The 8708-nt window shown below is 42.5% G+C and overlaps 1 pseudogene; it reads right to left on the bottom strand.

The window, feature by feature from the left end:
- Positions 1-7202: 7202 nt before the first annotated feature.
- Positions 7203-8325, bottom strand: LOC114050332 (annotated as a pseudogene).
- Between the last annotated feature and the right edge of the window lie 383 nt (positions 8326-8708).

Below are 8708 nucleotides of genomic sequence, written 5' to 3'. Positions count from 1 at the left end.
GAGATTGCCAAACCTACCTATCTGTATAAGGATGGCATGTGATAGCGTATGCACCATTCTTCTTCCATAGTCATGCATCTATGGTTTGGAAGTGTTGATTTTTTTTAATCTGTTGTTTCATTGCATTTATTCTTTAACGAACCTAGTTTGTTGACTGCCTGACTTACTGACAGACCTCTTCAATGCATAGGTCAAATGAGTAATGGTCTAGGGGGGTCTCTAGGGTCCTTGTTAGCTTCTTTGAGCTGAGAAATTCTGCTTTGTTGTAGGTCTAACTGAAATTATAATTTAGAATCCTAGCAGATTTCTGCCCTAAGAAGAAGACTGAATGAAGGGTATACAGGATTGCTAGGTAGATGCTGTGTTTTTCATTGAGAATTAGGACTGTCGGTTGACATTTTCTGCATCCCAAGTGCTTAGCACAGTGCCTGGCACACAACAGCAATCAATAAATGCTTGTTGATTAACTGAAAAATAAAGGGCCTCTCTGTTCTAGGTGAGCATGAAGAGACTTCACATTAAATTAATACAAGAAGGTTACCCCTAATATTTTCAGTCAGAATTCTGGGCCTACAAAGATCTCTAAGCAGCTGAGCATTTAACTCTCTTTATAGCAAATTAGTCATCCCGCAGACATATCTTTAAACATTTTAGTATGAAATTTGCTCTAGATCATTTAATTCCTGCATCAGCTGTTTAGGGATAGTTATTCGTTAATTGTGATTTAGGGAAGTGCCGTTGAGTCCGTTTAGAGTGGACAAGTCTATTTATAGTGATACAGCCTAGAATTATTTCAAGATGCTAGGAAAATTATGTTTCTACTTATAGTGACTTTTTGATTCCCATTAAGTTTTGCTGGTGGATGGAGACGGGGAAAATGGCAATGAATTAACTTCAGTTTTCAGCTTTGCTGTATGTCATCTGGGCCCACCGGACAGCTGGATGGCCCGCCACCACTGGGGTGTTCTTCCCCTACTGCCCTCCCAGTCTCAGACCTCCTAAAATCCATCCAGAATATGTGATTGATGGCATCACTCAGATGAGGCATCACCCATCAACTCCTTTGCTTTCATTGAGGTGGAATATCACTAGGCCTTCCCCTCTGCACTGTTTCCTGGGTCACAGGGTCCTCCTGGCCTTACCACCTGCCCTATGTCTGTGCCCTCCAGACTCCTAGTTGTACCCTGAGCTCTTCCAGGTCTCTCCATCTGTCCTGCACCTGGATTTGCTTCTTTCTGTTGTCTCTCTCACTTTGAGGGTGAGTTCCCTGAGAGCGGGCATTGTCTTGATTTTTATATTTGTGTCCCCAGCGCTTAGCACAGGGCTTGACACATAGAAAGTGCTTAAAATATATTTTTTTCACTCTTTCAGTGAGTTTAGCTGAACCACACTTTCAGTATGACAACATAGATCTGACAGCTACAACCAAACCATGGCATGTAAGCTCCCTAAAGGCAGGGTCTGTTTGATTTGGGTTATTTAGTTAGCACTGGGCACAGTGATACACAAAGAAAAGATAGTGCAATATATTGGACTGCTGTAATTAGTTCAGGCATGGGGAACCTGCTGCCTTGAGGCCACGCGTGGCCCCCAGGTCACAGGTTCCCCACCTAGCCCTAGTCTTCAACTGGATTTGTGGCCCTGAACAAGTCACTTAACTTCTCTTCTTCTTGTATTGGTAAAATAAAAAGAGTGGGTACAATGCCTCTGAAATCCTTTCTAGCCCTTATGATTGTATGGGTCATCTGAAATCTAGGGCATCAGGTAGTATCTTCCTTTACAAAGCACCTTTTCACCCCTAGCAAATTGTTTGATTTAATGGAGACCCCAAATTTATTTACCTAATGGTTATGCTGACATAATATGCTAATGATAGCATCCTTAATTGGGGAAGAGAGCTTTTAAAAATGCTCCAAGTTCAACCACTATGTAAGCCAGACCTTCACCTTCTTCATTCTCTCTTCCCAGCCTGGATATGATGTCCCTTACCCACATGCTGTCCCTTCTTCCATTCCCTGGACATCATTTTCTATACTGCTTTCACACTGGTCTCTTTCTCTTAACCTCACAGGGTTGTTGTGAAGAAAGCTTGAAGATTCTATAAATGTGAACTAGCATTCTCATTCTTCCCCAATGTCTACTTCTGTTTTGTTTTGTTTTGTTTTGTTTTGGAGGCAATCAGGTTACACAACTAGTAAGTATCTGAGGCTGAATTTGAACTCAGGTCCTCATGACTCCAGGGCTGGTGCTCTATCCACTGTACCCCCTAGCTGGTCCAATGCTTATAGTTTTTATAGACATCTACCTTCCAAGGTGTTGTCACAAATCCCTTAGTATTTCTCTCTGAGTCCTGCCATCTTATTCCCTGTCTGTCGAACAATTCCTTATATAATTGCATATGGTGGATGTTTTCTACTTCTCCTTCTCATACGTTGAGAATCAGAATTTGATACGGGCTTCATAGATAGGGAGCATGACATAGTAGAAAGATTTCTGGGACTGGAGTCAGAAGACCTTGGCTCAAATTATTGCTCTGGGGCTTACCACCAACCCATGTGTCCTTGAGCCAGTCATATCAAATCTCTGGGCCTCATTTGTAAAATTGGGGGCTAAATGAACTAAATGATCTCTGAGGTTCCTTCTTGCTCCAAACCTATGATCCTTTTTTAGAGCATCCAAAAATCTATTGTGTCAGTGAACATGGTACTTTCCCAAGTGCTAACTGGACCAAAAATCCATGTCAGAGAGAAAAAAAATGCTATAACAAAGCCCTTTGTACACATGGTAGTTTCTGAAAAAGAAGCGCTAAAAGAAATTCAGAAACTTCATAATGTGTGCCAATATTTACATATGCAATATAGATTTAAATTTTAATGTTTCAATATCAAGCATTTGTTTCTTCCATTTCCCCCCACTCACTAAAAAAAAATATGGAACTTTTGTATCAATCACATAATCACAGTCAAGAAAAACTTCTTCCCATATCAATAACGTCCAAAAATGTGCTTATTTATTCTACATGTTGGTCCATCATCTCTCTGTTATGAAGTGGGCAGAGTCCTTTTTTATCTGTCCTTGAGAATCATGGTTGATCATTTAGTCAATCAGAGCCCCTAAGTGAGGGGTGGGAATCTGTGGCCACAAGGCCACCTGAAGCCCTCCACATCCTCAAGTGCGGCCCTTCGAATTCAAACTTCACAGAACAGATCCCCGTGACAAAAGGATTTGTTTTGTCAAACCTGGACTCAGTCAAAAGGCCGCACCTGAGGACCTAGAAGGCCACATGTGGCCTGGAGGCTGCAGGTTACTCACCCCTGCCCTAAGTTTTTCAACGTTGTTCATTTTTATAATATACTATAAATTATTCTCCTAATTCTGTTCACTTACTCTGTATCAGTTCATAGAAGTCTTTCCATGTTTCTTTGAAACTACGTCTTTATTTCTTATAGCCTAATAATATTCCAATTCATTCTCCTACCACAATTCATTCAGCCATTCCCCAAATGTTTTGTTTTGTTTTGTTATGTTTGCTAGGCAATGGGGTTAAGTGACTTACCCAGGATCACACAGCTAGTAAGTGTCAAGTGCCTAAGGCTGGATTTGAACTTAGGTCCTCCTGACTCCAGAGCCAGTGCTCTATCCACTGTGTCACCTAGCTGCCCCTGCCGTTCCCCAGTTGATGGGCATCCCCTTAGTTTCTCAGTTTTTGGTATCACTCAGAGCATCTATAAATAGTTCCGTACCTATAGGACCTATTATAATGCCCACAACTATTACAGCCACATCTTTTTTGTAAGTACTGTCAATATTCTCCACTGCCTGGAAGTCCTAGCCCTGGTACCTTAGTGTGTTGTTGAGCACAGACCCAGTGGGTGCTGTCGAATTGGAAGGACCTCAAGTGTGAGTCTGGCTATGGTGTGTGCATCTATCATCTGAGGACCAGCATGGCTAGATTGGAGACGCTCATCCACCACAAGCTGGCCACTGCATCTGAATTTGGAGAATGGCAAGAAAGAAGAGCAGCTCAGTTAGGAAGGCTGTCTACTCCTCATCAAGGAGACATGATCTAAGTCAGTAGGAGAAGTGCTGACATGAGTAACACCATAGGTGTCACGAAGGACTAAAGGAAGTGGTATTTCTCTAAAGCCAAGCCAAAAGCAGGGGCGGATTTTAGATACCTTATTGGTTTAATACAGGTTAACGCCAAATATAAGTTGGACTCTTAATAAAATCTTTTTGCAAGGGAAAAACACATAAACATTCACTGAAGAATGATTACCTACCACCACTAACTCACTTTTCAGATAGTATTAAGAAGCAGAATTTCAATAGGCTTTTCATGGCTAAGGAAGAAGCTTTCACAGATAAGTAACTCACCTTCCTCTTTCTTTCCCTCCTCCCACCCAATTTCTCTTAGTTCACTTTAACTCCTGGAGCAACCATCCAGTTGTCAAGCTTGGGAACCTCACTACTCCATGGGATCCACTGTTCCTGTTTCCCTCTTTTAGCTAACTTTTCTACCATGCCATTAGAGTCACCATTATGGCTTTAAGCAATAGTCCAATAGGTACTCCTTCTTCCTCTAATGCTTTATTCCTGATATTTTTTTTTCATTTACACTGTATGCATCTTGGATGTATGATTTTTTAAATATTGTCATTCCCATTTGAAAGTGAGTTCTTTGAGGGTAGGAAATATATTTTTGTTTTTCTTTGTACCCCTAGCACTTGGCACAATGTCTAGAACATAGTAGGACTTAATAAATGTTAGTTGACTAACTTTTAGGGAACTTAACATTTTTCAAGTTGGGAATTTTATTGAATTGGATTTTTCCACTTAATTTCTGTGAGTCTTATATGTCATCTGTAGCATTGTAAATTGTAGCTTACAACCCTAGCTTATTCTCCTTTGCAAGGTCCAAAAATATAAAACAAAAAAAAATGCTATAAATATTTATTCAGTTCCTACAATGTGCTAGAAGTCCTGGCAGATAGCAACGTAGGTAGAAACAGCATCTATCCTCAACAAGCTAAGAGTCTAGTAGGGCAGATATCTGTAGACAAATAATAGTTAACAGATACCAAGGTTGGATGTGATAAATGCCAGGAGGTGGGTATGAGCAAACTGTTAGGGAGATTCAAGAGAAGGATAGTTCATTTCTGATTTAGGAAACACTGGAAGACTTAGTCTTTTCCCCTTACTGGGGGGAGAGGCAGGGCTCTAATGCCAAACTCAGGAGTTTGGACTTTTTCCACCTATAGAATGTAAGATCCTTGATGGAAGAAACTCCAGGCTTATTTTGTTTTTGTTTTTCATTTTTTTCTATCTCCTGAATTTAGTCCATGGTAAGTGTTTGTGGAATTAAATTGACCATGGGGAACCATTGAAGGTTTTAGGGTGGGAGGGTAACTTAGAGCTGTATTTTCAGAAGATTAACTTAAGCAGTGGGAATGGAAGAGCTGAACAAGATTCAGTGAATTTGGTGAACTTCAAAAAATCAGTTTCAGGTGAATGACGGGGACAAAAGCCAGATTGGAAGGGAATGCAAAGTATGTCATTGTAGGGGAAATGGAGGTAGTGACTGTAGACAGCTCTTCAAGACATTTAACAGTTAAGAAAAACCAAGGAGAGGTTTTTAGGAAAGGGAAAAGGAAAAAAAAAAGGGAAAGGAAAAAACCTAGGTGCCCAGAGCTTCTCAAAGCTCCCAAGTACTTAAGACTATGTGTTGTAGAAAATTTGCCAGTATACATTCATAGAGGAAACTTTCAAACAAATGAAAATGCAGGTGCAGCCAAATATAATAATAATAATGAATCATATAATGTTTCCAGGGCATCTAGGTGGCACAGTGGATAGAGCACTGGATCTAGAGTCAGGAAGACTTTCTCTCTGAATTCAAATCTGGCTTCAGATCTTTACAAGTTGTGTGACCCTGGCAAGTCACCTAACTCTGTTTACCTCAGTTTCCTCATCTGTAAAATAAGCTAGAGAAGAAAATGACAAACCACCCTAGTATCTGTGTCAAGAAAACCCCAAATGGGGTCATGAAGAGTCAGACACAACTGAAAAATGACTGGGTAACAACAACAAAAACTAGGAAGGTAAACTGAGAGGAAAAATCACATAATAGAAGAATTCATCTCTGCCCCTAAGTTTCTTCATCATGAAATTAGGAAGTTGGATTAGCTAGTCTCTATAAAGTCTCTTCAGCAAATACATATTAACCACATGTTATGGCCAAGACACTTAAACCTATTATTCCATAATTAGATTTGTTCCGCTTGACCACCGAGGGCAGAACTAGGGTCAGGAGAGGGGGAAATCAGAGGGGCAAATTTTGGTTTAACAGAAGGAAAAAATGCTCTACACAGAAGACTGTCCAAAAGTGAATGGGGCTCCTAATCCTCAGGTCTTCAATAGGGGTCTAGGCTTTGGTAATATTCAAGAGAGGATTCATGCTTCAGGTACCATTTTGGGTTAGATTCTCCTTGAGATTCTGCAGTTTGAATAATCTAAAAATTTTGAACATCCTCTAACCTAGAGAATTGAATTGACCATTTAGAAAACATGGCAGATGGCAGCTGGCATTTGGCCAAGTCCCGTCTGTCAGCACCCCCAGAACAAGATTTCTTGTGGACATGAGGGTGGTGCCTTGTCCTTTCCTACCCCACCCCTGGACACCTCTAGGACACCTTAAAGCAGCTTCCCTATCCTTGGGTGCTCAGTCTTTCTGTCCACAGTGACCAGAGTGCCTTTATTATAACCATAGCTCCCATTTCTGCATCATACTGAGACTTACAAAGTACTTTTCCTCCCAATAGGTATGTGAGATAGGTGACACCAAGACAATGATCCCTCATTTTACAAAGGAAGAAACTGGCTCAAAGAGAAGTGACTTGCCCAAGGTTATATCCAGAATAAATAGCAGAACTAGAATTAAAACCTAGGTCCTCCAACTTCAAACCCTGTTTCCTTGACATTATGCTGCCTCTGATTCTTATCTTCCCTCCTCAGCCTCTGACTTCTATACCCATTTCTCTCTAGAAAGCCCTGGAAGAACCACTCACCTATAAACTTACTAATTAGGTTTCCTCCCTCTCCCAGACAACACAAACTAACCATAGGAGAAAAGTGTGGTGTGTGTCTCATTCAGCCCTAAAGGAAGGCAGGAAGAAAAGCTCAGCAGATCAGGTACTTCAAGGTTAGTAGCAGGTGGCCCCAAAGTCCATCTTGCTAACCACCGCCTCCTGCTGCTTCTTCCATACCTCCACCATCAGCTGGACCCCAATTTTGCTGTAGTATCCCTCCACCTATCCCATGCTCCTCTTCAGGCAGAGAGAGGGGGATCCTCTGGTGATTTCCCTAATGATGGCTCCCTTCGTATTCATGACGAGGCTGTGATGCTGAATAGGTGCTCCTGTAGACGTCAGCCCCACGTGCTTCTGGGTCGGTTTCCCTTTTATCAGGGGGACAACAACGGCAGCACCAGGGACCATACCAACCCTGTGTTGTTTTCCCAGGGTACAACCCAGACTCCCCTCCACAGGGGTGGTGTGCCAATCTATGTCCTTTCCATACAGGCACAGACCTGCATCCAGCTGCAGCTCATCCCTGACCGCCAGCCCTTTGTTCTTTAGCAGAGTTTCTGCCAAGTGGACAGCCCTCTCTGCTGGTACTGAGAGCACCACACCATCCTCCTCTGTATAACCACAAAATGTCACGTGGCAGCCAGGTACTCCAAACACATCCACCATGGCACTGGTCATGAAGGTCAGCGTCTGAAGGCCATCTGACACTCCAGCCTGCAGGACACTGGCCTCTGAAGGACCCTGCAAAGCTATCAAGGCGTTATCAATCACCTCCAGGTTCACATCACAGCCAGCACTTCTTGGTTCTGAAACCTCATTCTGCATGAAGACCATGTTTTTCTCTCAGTGCCCAGCATTGGACACCAGGTACAAGTACTCGTCAGATGCGTTTGTCACAATCAGGTCATCTATGATACCACCTTCTTCAGTGGTGAAAAGAGTCATCATCTTCTGGTATGGTTTCAGTTCAATAGTGTCACTGACCACCAAGCTCTCCATCAGCTTCACCTGATCCTGACCAAATATCTTGATCTGCAGCAGGTGGGACACATCAAATGGGGAGCAATGTCTTCAGGTGGGCAGGTGGGACTCTAAGTGGCACAGGTAGGATCTAATCAGCAAAGGACACCATATTCCCACCATGGCTCTAGTGGAAATCAAACAGGGGTTTTTTTCTTCAAGGGCTCCTGTCCCGAGCTAAGAGGCCATCAGGATGCTGCAGGTGGCCACTTTGCATCCCCACGATGCCGGAGAGGGTCCCAGCTGAGCTCCTGGGGTGCTCCATCTTCAAGCCAGAAAACTGGTGCCAGACCTCTATCTTGAGGCCCTGTTCTCTCCAAAATGTTCCACTTTGATGCCTGATTGTGGCATGGAGGTGACCCTGGATTCTCAAAGGTTGTGCCAGTGAAGGGGAAGCTTCTACTATGCTGGAAAAACTCCATGTAAGGTCCTAGCAAAGGAATGTGTCTTCTTTTTGAGATCTGACCTATTTAAGCACTCAAAAACTCGTCACCATTAGGCTGTCCACTTAGTGATGAACTCTTAGACCATGGTAATTCATAAAACATTGACAAATATGAAATGATTCTTGGTCCTGTGTACCCCAGTGACCTTGGCAGA

The sequence above is a fragment of the Vombatus ursinus genome, unplaced genomic scaffold (assembly GCF_900497805.2).
Source record: "Vombatus ursinus unplaced genomic scaffold, bare-nosed wombat genome assembly UNPS02014799.1, whole genome shotgun sequence".
NCBI lineage: Eukaryota > Metazoa > Chordata > Mammalia > Diprotodontia > Vombatidae > Vombatus > Vombatus ursinus.
Note: the sequence above shows the minus strand (reverse complement) of the source record. Positions and strands in the feature narration are given on the sequence as shown.